This window comes from Rhinichthys klamathensis, unplaced genomic scaffold (assembly GCF_029890125.1).
Source record: "Rhinichthys klamathensis goyatoka isolate OS25496 unplaced genomic scaffold, OSU_Roscu_1.1 h1tg000011l_1, whole genome shotgun sequence".
NCBI lineage: Eukaryota > Metazoa > Chordata > Actinopteri > Cypriniformes > Leuciscidae > Rhinichthys > Rhinichthys klamathensis.
This window is the reverse complement of record NW_026606564.1, coordinates 10,879,754-10,897,603: the sequence shown is the minus strand read 5'-3', so window position 1 is coordinate 10,897,603 and position 17,850 is coordinate 10,879,754. Positions and strand designations below refer to the sequence as shown.

The window sequence follows — 17,850 nt, the reverse complement described above, 5'->3', positions numbered from 1 at the left end:
ACCGCTATCTTACTAGCTATTTATAACTTATAGAAAGAGTGCAACGATAAAGTTACATGTAGGCCATTGCAAAATACATAATGATTTGAGGACCAAGTTTGTAGTCAAAGTATGGGCAGGCCATAGTCAATGTAAAGCATATTATTGACGTTTAGTCCCTATTAGTAAATGTGCCATATAACTTTTTATCCGCTGTTATCAGTGGCCCTGTTTACTAGCCTGCTGTGGAGGGAGGGCTGTAGCGCAGCAGAGAGCAAGGGGGTGGGACCTGTAAGTTGTGCTTGTTCAAATTTTCAGGCTAAGTCAACGTTTTCTCAAAACTCCCTACTGCAGCTTTAATATAATATAATTATAGCTGCAGAAAATGCTCATGTTAATTTCTTAAAACATTGTTGAGGACAGGGTCAATACAAGAAGCCCCCTGGTGCATGGATATGACCATTAGAAATACAAAAACACATTCTAAGGGAGGTCCTAATCCTGGCTACACCAGCCTTATTCAAGCTCATGCTTTCGCCACCACAGCGAAAGCAGCACGTTCAGGGAGCCAAAACACAATTCTTTTTTTTCAACAAGTCACGAAGCCTCATAAGAAGCTGACAAAAATTGCCAAGGCTGACTGTATTTCAAGTCATCCCAGCGGGGTATTGGGTAAAGTTTTCAACCAGCAAAGATCACGTCACGGATGAGCCTCATAGACTACGATATTGCCTCTGCGAAAGAATGCCTGGCGAAGGTAGCGACGTCTCCCGTGCTTTTATCTGGACATGTAACGACAGGGTGGTATCAAGCTTTAAACTGCCATGTAATAAGCTTTTTGGCACTGACGGCTGCATGGTGTGTCTACGAAACAGGCGAGTGATGTGCACAAAAAGGTTTATTCCTTGTTCTCTCTTCACTCAAAGAACAAAAAGTGTGCTGCTTTCGTAATTTTGGGGGGAAAGAATTATGGGTATCCTGGTAGCAAAGGGGCGGAGTTATAACGCTCAATCTCCAAGAATATGTTTGAGTTCGGGATCGATTCGACGAGCCCCCTACGAGGTTGGGTAGGATAATGAAGAGTGCAAGGACACTGCAAACATATTCTGAGAGAGGTCCAATGCAAGCTATGCTGCCTTTTTCTCGACACAGGCGTTCTCTCTAGGTTCTTTCCAACAAAGCAGAAGCAGCACAGAAAATAAACATAAGCACATCTCCCTCTATCAACACAGTTGTGAGTCTCCTAACCCATAGAACCCAATGCTCCTTGCAGGTCAGTCGAAGGGTTACCGTCAACTGACCTGCAAAGCCGTTCAAAGTACCTTGCTGACAACTTTAACAACATCATCCTTAAAATAGCTGCAGAAACACACCACAGCCCAGCTTCGGGCAGACTTGCAGGCGAGTGACGAGGTGGCCGAGTGGTTAAGGCGATGGACTGCTAATCCATTGTGCTCTGCACGCGTGGGTTCGAATCCCATCCTCGTCGTTTGATGTCTTAAGTGTTTCGAGAGAGCCAAGTGCGACTGGCAAAGCCGTTCAATGAAATTTGCTGCCAACTTTAACAACATCATCCTTAAAATAGCTGCAGAAACACACCACAGCCCAGCTTCGGGCAGACGTGCCGGCGAGTGACGAGGTGGCCGAGTGGTTAAGGCGATGGACTGCTAATCCATTGTGCTCTGCACGCGTGGGTTCGAATCCCATCCTCGTCGATTGATGTCTTTAGTGTTTCGAGAGAGCCAAGTGCGCCTGGAAAAGCCGTTCAAAGTACCTTGCTGCCAACTTTGACGACATCATCCTTAAAATAGCTGCAGAAACACACCACAGCCCAGCTTCGGGCAAACGTGCAGGCGAGTGACGAGGTGGCCGAGTGGTTAAGGCGATGGACTGCTAATCCATTGTGCTCTGCACGCGTGGGTTCGAATCCCATCCTCGTCGTTTGATGTCTTAAGTGTTTCGAGAGAGCCAAGTGCGACTGGCAAAGCCGTTCAATGAAATTTGCTGCCAACTTTAACAACATCATCCTTAAAATAGCTGCAGAAACACACCACAGCCCAGCTTCGGGCAGACGTGCCGGCGAGTGACGAGGTGGCCGAGTGGTTAAGGCGATGGACTGCTAATCCATTGTGCTCTGCACGCGTGGGTTCGAATCCCATCCTCGTCGATTGATGTCTTTAGTGTTTCGAGAGAGCCAAGTGCGCCTGGAAAAGCCGTTCAAAGTACCTTGCTGCCAACTTTAACAACATCATCCTTAAAATAGCTGCAGAAACACACCACAGCCCAGCTTCGGGCAGACTTGCAGGCGAGTGACGAGGTGGCCGAGTGGTTAAGGCGATGGACTGCTAATCCATTGTGCTCTGCACGCGTGGGTTCGAATCCCATCCTCGTCGATTGATGTCTTTAGTGTTTCGAGAGAGCCAAGTGCGACTGGCAAAGCCGTTCAATGAAATTTGCTGCCAACTTTAACAACATCATCCTTAAAATAGCTGCAGAAACACACCACAGCCCAGCTTCGGGCAGACGTGCCGGCGAGTGACGAGGTGGCCGAGTGGTTAAGGCGATGGACTGCTAATCCATTGTGCTCTGCACGCGTGGGTTCGAATCCCATCCTCGTCGATTGATGTCTTTAGTGTTTCGAGAGAGCCAAGTGCGCCTGGAAAAGCCGTTCAAAGTACCTTGCTGCCAACTTTAACAACATCATCCTTAAAATAGCTGCAGAAACACACCACAGCCCAGCTTCGGGCAGACTTGCAGGCGAGTGACGAGGTGGCCGAGTGGTTAAGGCGATGGACTGCTAATCCATTGTGCTCTGCACGCGTGGGTTCGAATCCCATCCTCGTCGATTGATGTCTTTAGTGTTTCGAGAGAGCCAAGTGCGCCTGGAAAAGCCGTTCAAAGTACCTTGCTGCCAACTTTAACAACATCATCCTTAAAATAGCTGCAGAAACACACCACAGCCCAGCTTCGGGCAGACTTGCAGGCGAGTGACGAGGTGGCCGAGTGGTTAAGGCGATGGACTGCTAATCCATTGTGCTCTGCACGCGTGGGTTCGAATCCCATCCTCGTCGATTGATGTCTTTAGTGTTTCGAGAGAGCCAAGTGCGCCTGGAAAAGCCGTTCAAATTACCTTGCTGCCAACTTTGACGACATCATCCTTAAAATAGCTGCAGAAACACACCACAGCCCAGCTTCGGGCAAACGTGCAGGCGAGTGACGAGGTGGCCGAGTGCTTAAGGCGATGGACTGCTAATCCATTGTGCTCTGCACGCGTGGGTTCGAATCCCATCCTCGTCGTATGATGTCTTTAGTGTTTCGAGAGAGCCAAGTGCGCCTGGCAAAGCCGTTCAAAGTACCTTGCTGCCAACTTTAACGACATCATCCTTAAAGCTGCTGTAGGTAACTTTTGAAAAAATGTATTTGCTAAAACTGTCATTATGTCCTGACAGTAGAATATGAGACAGATAATCTGTGTAAAAATCACGCTCCTCTGGCTCCTCCTAGTGGTCCTATTGCCATTTGCAAGAAATACACGCTCCCGGTCAGAAACAACCGGAATGTCTTAGAAGTGTCAATCACGCTCGTGTACGCGCTGATCACACCCCTCTCTTGCACAGCGCGAGCGCGTACCGTCGTTCAAACTCAAGATTTCCGGCGTGCTGCAGCTGTGCTTATGACGGAGAAACAACCTAAACTGCCAATTCTCGAGTGACACCTGCTCATAAAACAAAGAGGTAAAAGGAAAAAGACTGATGACGATAAACAAGCGAAAAAGAAAGAATTACACAGAGCCCATTGACTCGGTGTCAAAACTCTAGCCGCATAACATGTAGATAAAATGTCACGCACTCTGCTAAGCAACAATTAAAACCTGCTAATTCACTGGCTTGTCATGTTGCTGAAATAATGTACTAGCACACCTTATCTAGCATTATATATCGCTAGAATAATTACTTACATACTCTAACGTTAGTTACCGTTATCTTACTAGCTATTTATAACTTATAGAAAGAGTGCAACGATAAAGTTACATGTAGGCCATTGCAAAATACATAATGATTTGAGGACCAAGTTTGTAGTCAAAGTATGGGCAGGCCATAGTCAATGTAAAGCATATTATTGACGTTTAGTCCCTATTAGTAAATGTGCCATATAACTTTTTATCCGCTGTTATCAGTGGCCCTGTTTACTAGCCTGCGCGTTCACGACAGGCTCCGCTGTGGAGGACGAGCTGCGGAGGGAGGGCTGTAGCGCAGCAGAGAGCAAGGGGGTGGTCAGTGGCCCTGTTTACTAGCCTGCGCGTTCACGACAGGCTCCGCTGTGGAGGACGAGCTGTGGAGGGAGGGCTGTAGCGCAGCAGAGAGCAAGGGGGTGGGACCTGTAAGTTGTGCTTGTTCAAATTTTCAGGCTAAGTCAACGTTTTCTCAAAACTCCCTACTGCAGCTTTAATATAATATAATTATAGCTGCAGAAAATGCTCATGTTAATTTCTTAAAACATTGTTGAGGACAGGGTCAATACAAGAAGCCCCCTGGTGCATGGATATGACCATTAGAAATACAAAAACACATTCTAAGGGAGGTCCAAATCCTGGCTACACCAGCCTTATTCAAGCTCATGCTTTCGCCACCACAGCGAAAGCAGCACGTTCAGGGAGCCAAAACACAATTCTTTTTTTTCAACAAGTCACGAAGCCTCATAAGAAGGCGACAAAAATTGCCAAGGCTGACTGTATTTCAAGTCATCCCAGCGGGGTATTGGGTAAAGTTTTCAACCAGCAAAGATCACGTCTCGGATGAGCCTCATAGACTACGATATTGCCTCTGCGAAAGAATGCCTGGCGAAGGTAGCGACGTCTCCCGTGCTTTTATCTGGACATGTAACGACAGGGTGGTATCAAGCTTTAAACTGCCATGTAATAAGCTTTTTGGCACTGACGGCTGCATGGTGTGTCTACGAAACAGGCGAGTGATGTGCACAAAAAGGTTTATTCATTGTTCTCTCTTCACTCAAAGAACAAAAAGTGTGCTGCTTTCGTAATTTTGGGGGGAAAGAATTATGGGTATCCTGGTAGCAAAGGGGCGGAGTTATAACGCTCAATCTCCAAGAATATGTTTGAGTTCGGGATCGATTCGACGAGCCCCCTACGAGGTTGGGTAGGATAATGAAGAGTGCAAGGACACTGCAAACATATTCTGAGAGAGGTCCAATGCAAGCTATGCTGCCTTTTTCTCGACACAGGCGTTCTCTCTAGGTTCTTTCCAACAAAGCAGAAGCAGCACAGAAAATAAACATAAGCACATCTCCCTCTATCAACACAGTTGTGAGTCTCCTAACCCATAGAACCCAATGCTCCTTGCAGGTCAGTCGAAGGGTTACCGTCAACTGACCTGCAAAGCCGTTCAAAGTACCTTGCTGACAACTTTAACAACATCATCCTTAAAAAAGCTGCAGAAACACACCACAGCCCAGCTTCGGGCAGACTTGCAGGCGAATGACGAGGTGGCCGAGTGGTTAAGGCGATGGACTGCTAATCCATTGTGCTCTGCACGCGTGGGTTCGAATCCCATCCTCGTCGTTTGATGTCTTTAGTGTTTCGAGAGAGCCAAGTGCGACTGGCAAAGCCGTTCAATGAAATTTGCTGCCAACTTTAACAACATCATCCTTAAAATAGCTGCAGAAACACACCACAGCCCAGCTTCGGGCAGACGTGCCGGCGAGTGACGAGGTGGCCGAGTGGTTAAGGCGATGGACTGCTAATCCATTGTGCTCTGCACGCGTGGGTTCGAATCCCATCCTCGTCGATTGATGTCTTTAGTGTTTCGAGAGAGCCAAGTGCGCCTGGAAAAGCCGTTCAAAGTACCTTGCTGCCAACTTTAACAACATCATCCTTAAAATAGCTGCAGAAACACACCACAGCCCAGCTTCGGGCAGACTTGCAGGCGAGTGACGAGGTGGCCGAGTGGTTAAGGCGATGGACTGCTAATCCATTGTGCTCTGCACGCGTGGGTTCGAATCCCATCCTCGTCGATTGATGTCTTTAGTGTTTCGAGAGAGCCAAGTGCGCCTGGAAAAGCCGTTCAAAGTACCTTGCTGCCAACTTTAACAACATCATCCTTAAAATAGCTGCAGAAACACACCACAGCCCAGCTTCGGGCAGACTTGCAGGCGAGTGACGAGGTGGCCGAGTGGTTAAGGCGATGGACTGCTAATCCATTGTGCTCTGCACGCGTGGGTTCGAATCCCATCCTCGTCGATTGATGTCTTTAGTGTTTCGAGAGAGCCAAGTGCGCCTGGAAAAGCCGTTCAAATTACCTTGCTGCCAACTTTGACGACATCATCCTTAAAATAGCTGCAGAAACACACCACAGCCCAGCTTCGGGCAAACGTGCAGGCGAGTGACGAGGTGGCCGAGTGCTTAAGGCGATGGACTGCTAATCCATTGTGCTCTGCACGCGTGGGTTCGAATCCCATCCTCGTCGTATGATGTCTTTAGTGTTTCGAGAGAGCCAAGTGCGCCTGGCAAAGCCGTTCAAAGTACCTTGCTGCCAACTTTAACGACATCATCCTTAAAGCTGCTGTAGGTAACTTTTGAAAAAATGTATTTGCTAAAACTGTCATTATGTCCTGACAGTAGAATATGAGACAGATAATCTGTGTAAAAATCACGCTCCTCTGGCTCCTCCTAGTGGTCCTATTGCCATTTGCAAGAAATACACGCTCCCGGTCAGAAACAACCGGAATGTCTTAGAAGTGTCAATCACGCTCGTGTACGCGCTGATCACACCCCTCTCTTGCACAGCGCGAGCGCGTACCGTCGTTCAAACTCAAGATTTCCGGCGTGCTGCAGCTGTGCTTATGACGGAGAAACAACCTAAACTGCCAATTCTCGAGTGACACCTGCTCATAAAACAAAGAGGTAAAAGGAAAAAGACTGATGACGATAAACAAGCGAAAAAGAAAGAATTACACAGAGCCCATTGACTCGGTGTCAAAACTCTAGCCGCATAACATGTAGATAAAATGTCACGCACTCTGCTAAGCAACAATTAAAACCTGCTAATTCACTGGCTTGTCATGTTGCTGAAATAATGTACTAGCACACCTTATCTAGCATTATATATCGCTAGAATAATTACTTACATACTCTAACGTTAGTTACCGCTATCTTACTAGCTATTTATAACTTATAGAAAGAGTGCAACGATAAAGTTACATGTAGGCCATTGCAAAATACATAATGATTTGAGGACCAAGTTTGTAGTCAAAGTATGGGCAGGCCATAGTCAATGTAAAGCATATTATTGACGTTTAGTCCCTATTAGTAAATGTGCCATATAACTTTTTATCCGCTGTTATCAGTGGCCCTGTTTACTAGCCTGCTGTGGAGGGAGGGCTGTAGCGCAGCAGAGAGCAAGGGGGTGGGACCTGTAAGTTGTGCTTGTTCAAATTTTCAGGCTAAGTCAACGTTTTCTCAAAACTCCCTACTGCAGCTTTAATATAATATAATTATAGCTGCAGAAAATGCTCATGTTAATTTCTTAAAACATTGTTGAGGACAGGGTCAATACAAGAAGCCCCCTGGTGCATGGATATGACCATTAGAAATACAAAAACACATTCTAAGGGAGGTCCTAATCCTGGCTACACCAGCCTTATTCAAGCTCATGCTTTCGCCACCACAGCGAAAGCAGCACGTTCAGGGAGCCAAAACACAATTCTTTTTTTTCAACAAGTCACGAAGCCTCATAAGAAGCTGACAAAAATTGCCAAGGCTGACTGTATTTCAAGTCATCCCAGCGGGGTATTGGGTAAAGTTTTCAACCAGCAAAGATCACGTCACGGATGAGCCTCATAGACTACGATATTGCCTCTGCGAAAGAATGCCTGGCGAAGGTAGCGACGTCTCCCGTGCTTTTATCTGGACATGTAACGACAGGGTGGTATCAAGCTTTAAACTGCCATGTAATAAGCTTTTTGGCACTGACGGCTGCATGGTGTGTCTACGAAACAGGCGAGTGATGTGCACAAAAAGGTTTATTCCTTGTTCTCTCTTCACTCAAAGAACAAAAAGTGTGCTGCTTTCGTAATTTTGGGGGGAAAGAATTATGGGTATCCTGGTAGCAAAGGGGCGGAGTTATAACGCTCAATCTCCAAGAATATGTTTGAGTTCGGGATCGATTCGACGAGCCCCCTACGAGGTTGGGTAGGATAATGAAGAGTGCAAGGACACTGCAAACATATTCTGAGAGAGGTCCAATGCAAGCTATGCTGCCTTTTTCTCGACACAGGCGTTCTCTCTAGGTTCTTTCCAACAAAGCAGAAGCAGCACAGAAAATAAACATAAGCACATCTCCCTCTATCAACACAGTTGTGAGTCTCCTAACCCATAGAACCCAATGCTCCTTGCAGGTCAGTCGAAGGGTTACCGTCAACTGACCTGCAAAGCCGTTCAAAGTACCTTGCTGACAACTTTAACAACATCATCCTTAAAATAGCTGCAGAAACACACCACAGCCCAGCTTCGGGCAGACTTGCAGGCGAGTGACGAGGTGGCCGAGTGGTTAAGGCGATGGACTGCTAATCCATTGTGCTCTGCACGCGTGGGTTCGAATCCCATCCTCGTCGTTTGATGTCTTAAGTGTTTCGAGAGAGCCAAGTGCGACTGGCAAAGCCGTTCAATGAAATTTGCTGCCAACTTTAACAACATCATCCTTAAAATAGCTGCAGAAACACACCACAGCCCAGCTTCGGGCAGACGTGCCGGCGAGTGACGAGGTGGCCGAGTGGTTAAGGCGATGGACTGCTAATCCATTGTGCTCTGCACGCGTGGGTTCGAATCCCATCCTCGTCGATTGATGTCTTTAGTGTTTCGAGAGAGCCAAGTGCGCCTGGAAAAGCCGTTCAAAGTACCTTGCTGCCAACTTTGACGACATCATCCTTAAAATAGCTGCAGAAACACACCACAGCCCAGCTTCGGGCAAACGTGCAGGCGAGTGACGAGGTGGCCGAGTGGTTAAGGCGATGGACTGCTAATCCATTGTGCTCTGCACACGTGGGTTCGAATCCCATCCTTGTCGTATGATGTCTTTAGTGTTTCGAGAGAGCCAAGTGCGCCTGGCAAAGCCGTTCAAAGTACCTTGCTGCCAACTTTGACGACATCATCCTTAAAATAGCTGCAGAAACACACCACAGCCCAGCTTCGGGCAAACGTGCAGGCGAGTGACGAGGTGGCCGAGTGGTTAAGGCGATGGACTGCTAATCCATTGTGCTCTGCACACGTGGGTTCGAATCCCATCCTTGTCGTATGATGTCTTTAGTGTTTCGAGAGAGCCAAGTGCGCCTGGCAAAGCCGTTCAAAGTACCTTGCTGCCAACTTTAACGACATCATCCTTAAAGCTGCTGTAGGTAACTTTTGAAAAAATGTATTTGCTAAAACTGTCATTATGTCCTGACAGTAGAATATGAGACAGATAATCTGTGTAAAAATCACGCTCCTCTGGCTCCTCCTAGTGGTCCTATTGCCATTTGCAAGAAATACACGCTCCCGGTCAGAAACAACCGGAATGTCTTAGAAGTGTCAATCACGCTCGTGTACGCGCTGATCACACCCCTCTCTTGCACAGCGCGAGCGCGTACCGTCGTTCAAACTCAAGATTTCCGGCGTGCTGCAGCTGTGCTTATGACGGAGAAACAACCTAAACTGCCAATTCTCGAGTGACACCTGCTCATAAAACAAAGAGGTAAAAGGAAAAAGACTGATGACGATAAACAAGCGAAAAAGAAAGAATTACACAGAGCCCATTGACTCGGTGTCAAAACTCTAGCCGCATAACATGTAGATAAAATGTCACGCACTCTGCTAAGCAACAATTAAAACCTGCTAATTCACTGGCTTGTCATGTTGCTGAAATAATGTACTAGCACACCTTATCTAGCATTATATATCGCTAGAATAATTACTTACATACTCTAACGTTAGTTACCGTTATCTTACTAGCTATTTATAACTTATAGAAAGAGTGCAACGATAAAGTTACATGTAGGCCATTGCAAAATACATAATGATTTGAGGACCAAGTTTGTAGTCAAAGTATGGGCAGGCCATAGTCAATGTAAAGCATATTATTGACGTTTAGTCCCTATTGGTAAATGTGCCATATAACTTTTTATCCGCTGTTATCAGTGGCCCTGTTTACTAGCCTGCGCGTTCACGACAGGCTCCGCTGTGGAGGACGAGCTGTGGAGGGAGGGCTGTAGCGCAGCAGAGAGCAAGGGGGTGGGACCTGTAAGTTGTGCTTGTTCAAATTTTCAGGCTAAGTCAACGTTTTCTCAAAACTCCCTACTGCAGCTTTAATATAATATAATTATAGCTGCAGAAAATGCTCATGTTAATTTCTTAAAACATTGTTGAGGACAGGGTCAATACAAGAAGCCCCCTGGTGCATGGATATGACCATTAGAAATACAAAAACACATTCTAAGGGAGGTCCAAATCCTGGCTACACCAGCCTTATTCAAGCTCATGCTTTCGCCACCACAGCGAAAGCAGCACGTTCAGGGAGCCAAAACACAATTCTTTTTTTTCAACAAGTCACGAAGCCTCATAAGAAGCCGACAAAAATTGCCAAGGCTGACTGTATTTCAAGTCATCCCAGCGGGGTATTGGGTAAAGTTTTCAACCAGCAAAGATCACGTCTCGGATGAGCCTCATAGACTACGATATTGCCTCTGCGAAAGAATGCCTGGCGAAGGTAGCGACGTCTCCCGTGCTTTTATCTGGACATGTAACGACAGGGTGGTATCAAGCTTTAAACTGCCATGTAATAAGCTTTTTGGCACTGACGGCTGCATGGTGTGTCTACGAAACAGGCGAGTGATGTGCACAAAAAGGTTTATTCATTGTTCTCTCTTCACTCAAAGAACAAAAAGTGTGCTGCTTTCGTAATTTTGGGGGGAAAGAATTATGGGTATCCTGGTAGCAAAGGGGCGGAGTTATAACGCTCAATCTCCAAGAATATGTTTGAGTTCGGGATCGATTCGACGAGCCCCCTACGAGGTTGGGTAGGATAATGAAGAGTGCAAGGACACTGCAAACATATTCTGAGAGAGGTCCAATGCAAGCTATGCTGCCTTTTTCTCGACACAGGCGTTCTCTCTAGGTTCTTTCCAACAAAGCAGAAGCAGCACAGAAAATAAACATAAGCACATCTCCCTCTATCAACACAGTTGTGAGTCTCCTAACCCATAGAACCCAATGCTCCTTGCAGGTCAGTCGAAGGGTTACCGTCAACTGACCTGCAAAGCCGTTCAAAGTACCTTGCTGACAACTTTAACAACATCATCCTTAAAATAGCTGCAGAAACACACCACAGCCCAGCTTCGGGCAGACTTGCAGGCGAATGACGAGGTGGCCGAGTGGTTAAGGCGATGGACTGCTAATCCATTGTGCTCTGCACGCGTGGGTTCGAATCCCATCCTCGTCGATTGATGTCTTTAGTGTTTCGAGAGAGCCAAGTGCGCCTGGAAAAGCCGTTCAAAGTACCTTGCTGCCAACTTTAACAACATCATCCTTAAAATAGCTGCAGAAACACACCACAGCCCAGCTTCGGGCAGACTTGCAGGCGAGTGACGAGGTGGCCGAGTGGTTAAGGCGATGGACTGCTAATCCATTGTGCTCTGCACGTGTGGGTTCGAATCCCATCCTCGTCGTTTGATGTCTTTAGTGTTTCGAGAGAGCCAAGTGCGACTGGCAAAGCCGTTCAATGAACTTTGCTGCCAACTTTAACAACATCATCCTTAAAATAGCTGCAGAAACACACCACAGCCCAGCTTCGGGCAGACGTGCCGGCGAGTGACGAGGTGGCCGAGTGGTTAAGGTGATGGACTGCTAATCCATTGTGCTCTGCACGCATGGGTTCGAATCCCATCCTCGTCGATTGATGTCTTTAGTGTTTCGAGAGAGCCAAGTGCGCCTGGAAAAGCCGTTCAAAGTACCTTGCTGCCAACTTTGACGACATCATCCTTAAAATAGCTGCAGAAACACACCACAGCCCAGCTTCGGGCAGACGTGCAGGCGAGTGATGAGGTGGCCGAGTGGTTAAGGCGATGGACTGCTAATCCATTGTGCTCTGCACGCGTGGGTTCGAATCCCATCCTCGTCGTATGATGTCTTTAGTGTTTAGAGAGAGCCAAGTGCGCCTGGCAAAGCCGTTCAAAGTACCTTGCTGCCAACTTTAACGACATCATCCTTAAAGCTGCTGTAGGTAACTTTTGAAAAAATGTATTTGCTAAAACTGTCATTATGTCCTGACAGTAGAATATGAGACAGATAATCTGTGTAAAAATCACGCTCCTCTGGCTCCTCCTAGTGGTCCTATTGCCATTTGCAAGAAATACACGCTCCCGGTCAGAAACAACCGGAATGTCTTAGAAGTGTCAATCACGCTCGTGTACGCGCTGATCACACCCCTCTCTTGCACAGCGCGAGCGCGTACCGTCGTTCAAACTCAAGATTTCCGGCGTGCTGCAGCTGTGCTTATGACGGAGAAACAACCTAAACTGCCAATTCTCGAGTGACACCTGCTCATAAAACAAAGAGGTAAAAGGAAAAAGACTGATGACGATAAACAAGCGAAAAAGAAAGAATTACACAGAGCCCATTGACTCGGTGTCAAAACTCTAGCCGCATAACATGTAGATAAAATGTCACGCACTCTGCTAAGCAACAGTTAAAACCTGCTAATTCACTGGCTTGTCATGTTGCTGAAATAATGTACTAGCACACCTTATCTAGCATTATATATCGCTAGAATAATTACTTACATACTCTAACGTTAGTTACCGTTATCTTACTAGCTATTTATAACTTATAGAAAGAGTGCAACGATAAAGTTACATGTAGGCCATTGCAAAATACATAATGATTTGAGGACCAAGTTTGTAGTCAAAGTATGGGCAGGCCATAGTCAATGTAAAGCATATTATTGACGTTTAGTCCCTATTAGTAAATGTGCCATATAACTTTTTATCCGCTGTTATCAGTGGCCCTGTTTACTAGCCTGCTGTGGAGGGAGGGCTGTAGCGCAGCAGAGAGCAAGGGGGTGGGACCTGTAAGTTGTGCTTGTTCAAATTTTCAGGCTAAGTCAACGTTTTCTCAAAACTCCCTACTGCAGCTTTAATATAATATAATTATAGCTGCAGAAAATGCTCATGTTAATTTCTTAAAACATTGTTGAGGACAGGGTCAATACAAGAAGCCCCCTGGTGCATGGATATGACCATTAGAAATACAAAAACACATTCTAAGGGAGGTCCTAATCCTGGCTACACCAGCCTTATTCAAGCTCATGCTTTCGCCACCACAGTGAAAGCAGCACGTTCAGGGAGCCAAAACACAATTCTTTTTTTTCAACAAGTCACGAAGCCTCATAAGAAGCTGACAAAAATTGCCAAGGCTGACTGTATTTCAAGTCATCCCAGCGGGGTATTGGGTAAAGTTTTCAACCAGCAAAGATCACGTCTCGGATGAGCCTCATAGACTTCGATATTGCCTCTGCGAAAGAATGCCTGGCGAAGGTAGCGACGTCTCCCGTGCTTTTATCTGGACATGTAACGACAGGGTGGTATCAAGCTTTAAACTGCCATGTAATAAGCTTTTTGGCACTGACGGCTGCATGGTGTGTCTACGAAACAGGCGAGTGATGTGCACAAAAAGGTTTATTCCTTGTTCTCTCTTCACTCAAAGAACAAAAAGTGTGCTGCTTTCGTAATTTTGGGGGGAAAGAATTATGGGTATCCTGGTAGCAAAGGGGCGGAGTTATAACGCTCAATCTCCAAGAATATGTTTGAGTTCGGGATCGATTCGACGAGCCCCCTACGAGGTTGGGTAGGATAATGAAGAGTGCAAGGACACTGCAAACATATTCTGAGAGAGGTCCAATGCAAGCTATGCTGCCTTTTTCTCGACACAGGCGTTCTCTCTAGGTTCTTTCCAACAAAGCAGAAGCAGCACAGAAAATAAACATAAGCACATCTCCCTCTATCAACACAGTTGTGAGTCTCCTAACCCATAGAACCCAATGCTCCTTGCAGGTCAGTCGAAGGGTTACCGTCAACTGACCTGCAAAGCCGTTCAAAGTACCTTGCTGCCAACTTTGACGACATCATCCTTAAAATAGCTGCAGAAACACACCACAGCCCAGCTTCGGGCAGATGTGCAGGCGAGTGATGAGGTGGCCGAGTGGTTAAGGCGATGGACTGCTAATCCATTGTGCTCTGCACGCGTGGGTTCGAATCCCATCCTCGTCGTATGATGTCTTTAGTGTTTCGAGAGAGCCAAGTGCGCCTGGCAAAGCCGTTCAAAGTACCTTGCTGCCAACTTTAACGACATCATCCTTAAAGCTGCTGTAGGTAACTTTTGAAAAAATGTATTTGCTAAAACTGTCATTATGTCCTGACAGTAGAATATGAGACAGATAATCTGTGTAAAAATCACGCTCCTCTGGCTCCTCCTAGTGGTCCTATTGCCATTTGCAAGAAATACACGCTCCCGGTCAGAAACAACCGGAATGTCTTAGAAGTGTCAATCACGCTCGTGTACGCGCTGATCACACCCCTCTCTTGCACAGCGCGAGCGCGTACCGTCGTTCAAACTCAAGATTTCCGGCGTGCTGCAGCTGTGCTTATGACGGAGAAACAACCTAAACTGCCAATTCTCGAGTGACACCTGCTCATAAAACAAAGAGGTAAAAGGAAAAAGACTGATGACGATAAACAAGCGAAAAAGAAAGAATTACACAGAGCCCATTGACTCGGTGTCAAAACTCTAGCCGCATAACATGTAGATAAAATGTCACGCACTCTGCTAAGCAACAGTTAAAACCTGCTAATTCACTGGCTTGTCATGTTGCTGAAATAATGTACTAGCACACCTTATCTAGCATTATATATCGCTAGAATAATTACTTACATACTCTAACGTTAGTTACCGTTATCTTACTAGCTATTTATAACTTATAGAAAGAGTGCAACGATAAAGTTACATGTAGGCCATTGCAAAATACATAATGATTTGAGGACCAAGTTTGTAGTCAAAGTATGGGCAGGCCATAGTCAATGTAAAGCATATTATTGACGTTTAGTCCCTATTAGTAAATGTGCCATATAACTTTTTATCCGCTGTTATCAGTGGCCCTGTTTACTAGCCTGCTGTGGAGGGAGGGCTGTAGCGCAGCAGAGAGCAAGGGGGTGGGACCTGTAAGTTGTGCTTGTTCAAATTTTCAGGCTAAGTCAACGTTTTCTCAAAACTCCCTACTGCAGCTTTAATATAATATAATTATAGCTGCAGAAAATGCTCATGTTAATTTCTTAAAACATTGTTGAGGACAGGGTCAATACAAGAAGCCCCCTGGTGCATGGATATGACCATTAGAAATACAAAAACACATTCTAAGGGAGGTCCTAATCCTGGCTACACCAGCCTTATTCAAGCTCATGCTTTCGCCACCACAGCGAAAGCAGCACGTTCAGGGAGCCAAAACACAATTCTTTTTTTTCAACAAGTCACGAAGCCTCATAAGAAGCTGACAAAAATTGCCAAGGCTGACTGTATTTCAAGTCATCCCAGCGGGGTATTGGGTAAAGTTTTCAACCAGCAAAGATCACGTCTCGGATGAGCCTCATAGACTTCGATATTGCCTCTGCGAAAGAATGCCTGGCGAAGGTAGCGACGTCTCCCGTGCTTTTATCTGGACATGTAACGACAGGGTGGTATCAAGCTTTAAACTGCCATGTAATAAGCTTTTTGGCACTGACGGCTGCATGGTGTGTCTACGAAACAGGCGAGTGATGTGCACAAAAAGGTTTATTCCTTGTTCTCTCTTCACTCAAAGAACAAAAAGTGTGCTGCTTTCGTAATTTTGGGGGGAAAGAATTATGGGTATCCTGGTAGCAAAGGGGCGGAGTTATAACGCTCAATCTCCAAGAATATGTTTGAGTTCGGGATCGATTCGACGAGCCCCCTACGAGGTTGGGTAGGATAATGAAGAGTGCAAGGACACTGCAAACATATTCTGAGAGAGGTCCAATGCAAGCTATGCTGCCTTTTTCTCGACACAGGCGTTCTCTCTAGGTTCTTTCCAACAAAGCAGAAGCAGCACAGAAAATAAACATAAGCACATCTCCCTCTATCAACACAGTTGTGAGTCTCCTAACCCATAGAACCCAATGCTCCTTGCAGGTCAGTCGAAGGGTTACCGTCAACTGACCTGCAAAGCCGTTCAAAGTACCTTGCTGACAACTTTAACAACATCATCCTTAAAATAGCTGCAGAAACACACCACAGCCCAGCTTCGGGCAGACTTGCAGGCGAGTGACGAGGTGGCCGAGTGGTTAAGGCGATGGACTGCTAATCCATTGTGCTCTGCACGCGTGGGTTCGAATCCCATCCTCGTCGTTTGATGTCTTAAGTGTTTCGAGAGAGCCAAGTGCGCCTGGAAAAGCCGTTCAAAGTACCTTGCTGCCAACTTTAACAACATCATCCTTAAAATAGCTGCAGAAACACACCACAGCCCAGCTTCGGGCAAACGTGCAGGCGAGTGACGAGGTGGCCGAGTGGTTAAGGCGATGGACTGCTAATCCATTGTGCTCTGCACGCGTGGGTTCGAATCCCATCCTTGTCGTATGATGTCTTTAGTGTTTCGAGAGAGCCAAGTGCGCCTGGCAAAGCCGTTCAAAGTACCTTGCTGCCAACTTTAACGACATCATCCTTAAAGCTGCTGTAGGTAACTTTTGAAAAAATGTATTTGCTAAAACTGTCATTATGTCCTGACAGTAGAATATGAGACAGATAATCTGTGTAAAAATCACGCTCCTCTGGCTCCTCCTAGTGGTCCTATTGCCATTTGCAAGAAATACACGCTCCCGGTCAGAAACAACCGGAATGTCTTAGAAGTGTCAATCACGCTCGTGTACGCGCTGATCACACCCCTCTCTTGCACAGCGCGAGCGCGTACCGTCGTTCAAACTCAAGATTTCCGGCGTGCTGCAGCTGTGCTTATGACGGAGAAACAACCTAAACTGCCAATTCTCGAGTGACACCTGCTCATAAAACAAAGAGGTAAAAGGAAAAAGACTGATGACGATAAACAAGCGAAAAAGAAAGAATTACACAGAGCCCATTGACTCTGTGTCAAAACTCTAGCCGCATAACATGTAGATAAAATGTCACGCACTCTGCTAAGCAACAGTTAAAACCTGCTAATTCACTGGCTTGTCATGTTGCTGAAATAATGTACTAGCACACCTTATCTAGCATTATATATCGCTAGAATAATTACTTACATACTCTAACGTTAGTTACCGTTATCTTACTAGCTATTTATAACTTATAGAAAGAGTGCAACGATAAAGTTACATGTAGGCCATTGCAAAATACATAATGATTTGAGGACCAAGTTTGTAGTCAAAGTATGGGCAGGCCATAGTCAATGTAAAGCATATTATTGACGTTTAGTCCCTATTAGTAAATGTGCCATATAACTTTTTATCCGCTGTTATCAGTGGCCCTGTTTACTAGCCTGCTGTGGAGGGAGGGCTGTAGCGCAGCAGAGAGCAAGGGGGTGGGACCTGTAAGTTGTGCTTGTTCAAATTTTCAGGCTAAGTCAACGTTTTCTCAAAACTCCCTACTGCAGCTTTAATATAATATAATTATAGCTGCAGAAAATGCTCATGTTAATTTCTTAAAACATTGTTGAGGACAGGGTCAATACAAGAAGCCCCCTGGTGCATGGATATGACCATTAGAAATACAAAAACACATTCTAAGGGAGGTCCTAATCCTGGCTACACCAGCCTTATTCAAGCTCATGC

At 46.0% G+C, this 17,850-nt stretch overlaps 21 non-coding genes across 21 annotated transcripts; 15 read left to right on the top strand and 6 right to left on the bottom strand.

Annotated features, from left to right (window-relative positions):
• Positions 1-584: 584 nt before the first annotated feature.
• On the bottom strand, positions 585-725 carry LOC130102415 (U4 spliceosomal RNA). The gene has a single exon (XR_008809210.1). It is a non-coding gene; the product is annotated as a U4 spliceosomal RNA (small nuclear RNA).
• Positions 726-1,612: 887 nt separating this feature from the next.
• Positions 1,613-1,694, top strand: trnas-gcu (transfer RNA serine (anticodon GCU)). Its single transcript has one exon. It is a non-coding gene; the product is annotated as a tRNA-Ser (tRNA).
• A 144-nt stretch (positions 1,695-1,838) lies between these two features.
• On the top strand, positions 1,839-1,920 carry trnas-gcu (transfer RNA serine (anticodon GCU)). Its single transcript has one exon. It is a non-coding gene; the product is annotated as a tRNA-Ser (tRNA).
• Positions 1,921-2,064: 144 nt separating this feature from the next.
• On the top strand, positions 2,065-2,146 carry trnas-gcu (transfer RNA serine (anticodon GCU)). The gene has a single exon. It is a non-coding gene; the product is annotated as a tRNA-Ser (tRNA).
• Positions 2,147-2,290: 144 nt separating this feature from the next.
• trnas-gcu (transfer RNA serine (anticodon GCU)) lies at positions 2,291-2,372 on the top strand. Its single transcript has one exon. It is a non-coding gene; the product is annotated as a tRNA-Ser (tRNA).
• A 144-nt stretch (positions 2,373-2,516) lies between these two features.
• trnas-gcu (transfer RNA serine (anticodon GCU)) lies at positions 2,517-2,598 on the top strand. The gene has a single exon. It is a non-coding gene; the product is annotated as a tRNA-Ser (tRNA).
• A 144-nt stretch (positions 2,599-2,742) lies between these two features.
• On the top strand, positions 2,743-2,824 carry trnas-gcu (transfer RNA serine (anticodon GCU)). The gene has a single exon. It is a non-coding gene; the product is annotated as a tRNA-Ser (tRNA).
• Positions 2,825-2,968: 144 nt separating this feature from the next.
• On the top strand, positions 2,969-3,050 carry trnas-gcu (transfer RNA serine (anticodon GCU)). Its single transcript has one exon. It is a non-coding gene; the product is annotated as a tRNA-Ser (tRNA).
• A 1,623-nt stretch (positions 3,051-4,673) lies between these two features.
• Positions 4,674-4,814, bottom strand: LOC130102162 (U4 spliceosomal RNA). Its single transcript, XR_008809142.1, has one exon. It is a non-coding gene; the product is annotated as a U4 spliceosomal RNA (small nuclear RNA).
• Positions 4,815-5,475: 661 nt separating this feature from the next.
• trnas-gcu (transfer RNA serine (anticodon GCU)) lies at positions 5,476-5,557 on the top strand. The gene has a single exon. It is a non-coding gene; the product is annotated as a tRNA-Ser (tRNA).
• Positions 5,558-5,701: 144 nt separating this feature from the next.
• trnas-gcu (transfer RNA serine (anticodon GCU)) lies at positions 5,702-5,783 on the top strand. The gene has a single exon. It is a non-coding gene; the product is annotated as a tRNA-Ser (tRNA).
• Positions 5,784-5,927: 144 nt separating this feature from the next.
• Positions 5,928-6,009, top strand: trnas-gcu (transfer RNA serine (anticodon GCU)). Its single transcript has one exon. It is a non-coding gene; the product is annotated as a tRNA-Ser (tRNA).
• Positions 6,010-6,153: 144 nt separating this feature from the next.
• Positions 6,154-6,235, top strand: trnas-gcu (transfer RNA serine (anticodon GCU)). Its single transcript has one exon. It is a non-coding gene; the product is annotated as a tRNA-Ser (tRNA).
• Positions 6,236-7,723: 1,488 nt separating this feature from the next.
• Positions 7,724-7,864, bottom strand: LOC130102410 (U4 spliceosomal RNA). The gene has a single exon (XR_008809209.1). It is a non-coding gene; the product is annotated as a U4 spliceosomal RNA (small nuclear RNA).
• Positions 7,865-8,525: 661 nt separating this feature from the next.
• trnas-gcu (transfer RNA serine (anticodon GCU)) lies at positions 8,526-8,607 on the top strand. Its single transcript has one exon. It is a non-coding gene; the product is annotated as a tRNA-Ser (tRNA).
• Positions 8,608-8,751: 144 nt separating this feature from the next.
• trnas-gcu (transfer RNA serine (anticodon GCU)) lies at positions 8,752-8,833 on the top strand. Its single transcript has one exon. It is a non-coding gene; the product is annotated as a tRNA-Ser (tRNA).
• A 1,748-nt stretch (positions 8,834-10,581) lies between these two features.
• Positions 10,582-10,722, bottom strand: LOC130102138 (U4 spliceosomal RNA). Its single transcript, XR_008809137.1, has one exon. It is a non-coding gene; the product is annotated as a U4 spliceosomal RNA (small nuclear RNA).
• A 661-nt stretch (positions 10,723-11,383) lies between these two features.
• trnas-gcu (transfer RNA serine (anticodon GCU)) lies at positions 11,384-11,465 on the top strand. Its single transcript has one exon. It is a non-coding gene; the product is annotated as a tRNA-Ser (tRNA).
• Positions 11,466-13,405: 1,940 nt separating this feature from the next.
• LOC130102360 (U4 spliceosomal RNA) lies at positions 13,406-13,546 on the bottom strand. Its single transcript, XR_008809197.1, has one exon. It is a non-coding gene; the product is annotated as a U4 spliceosomal RNA (small nuclear RNA).
• Positions 13,547-15,551: 2,005 nt separating this feature from the next.
• Positions 15,552-15,692, bottom strand: LOC130102353 (U4 spliceosomal RNA). Its single transcript, XR_008809196.1, has one exon. It is a non-coding gene; the product is annotated as a U4 spliceosomal RNA (small nuclear RNA).
• Positions 15,693-16,353: 661 nt separating this feature from the next.
• Positions 16,354-16,435, top strand: trnas-gcu (transfer RNA serine (anticodon GCU)). Its single transcript has one exon. It is a non-coding gene; the product is annotated as a tRNA-Ser (tRNA).
• Positions 16,436-17,850: the final 1,415 nt, after the last annotated feature.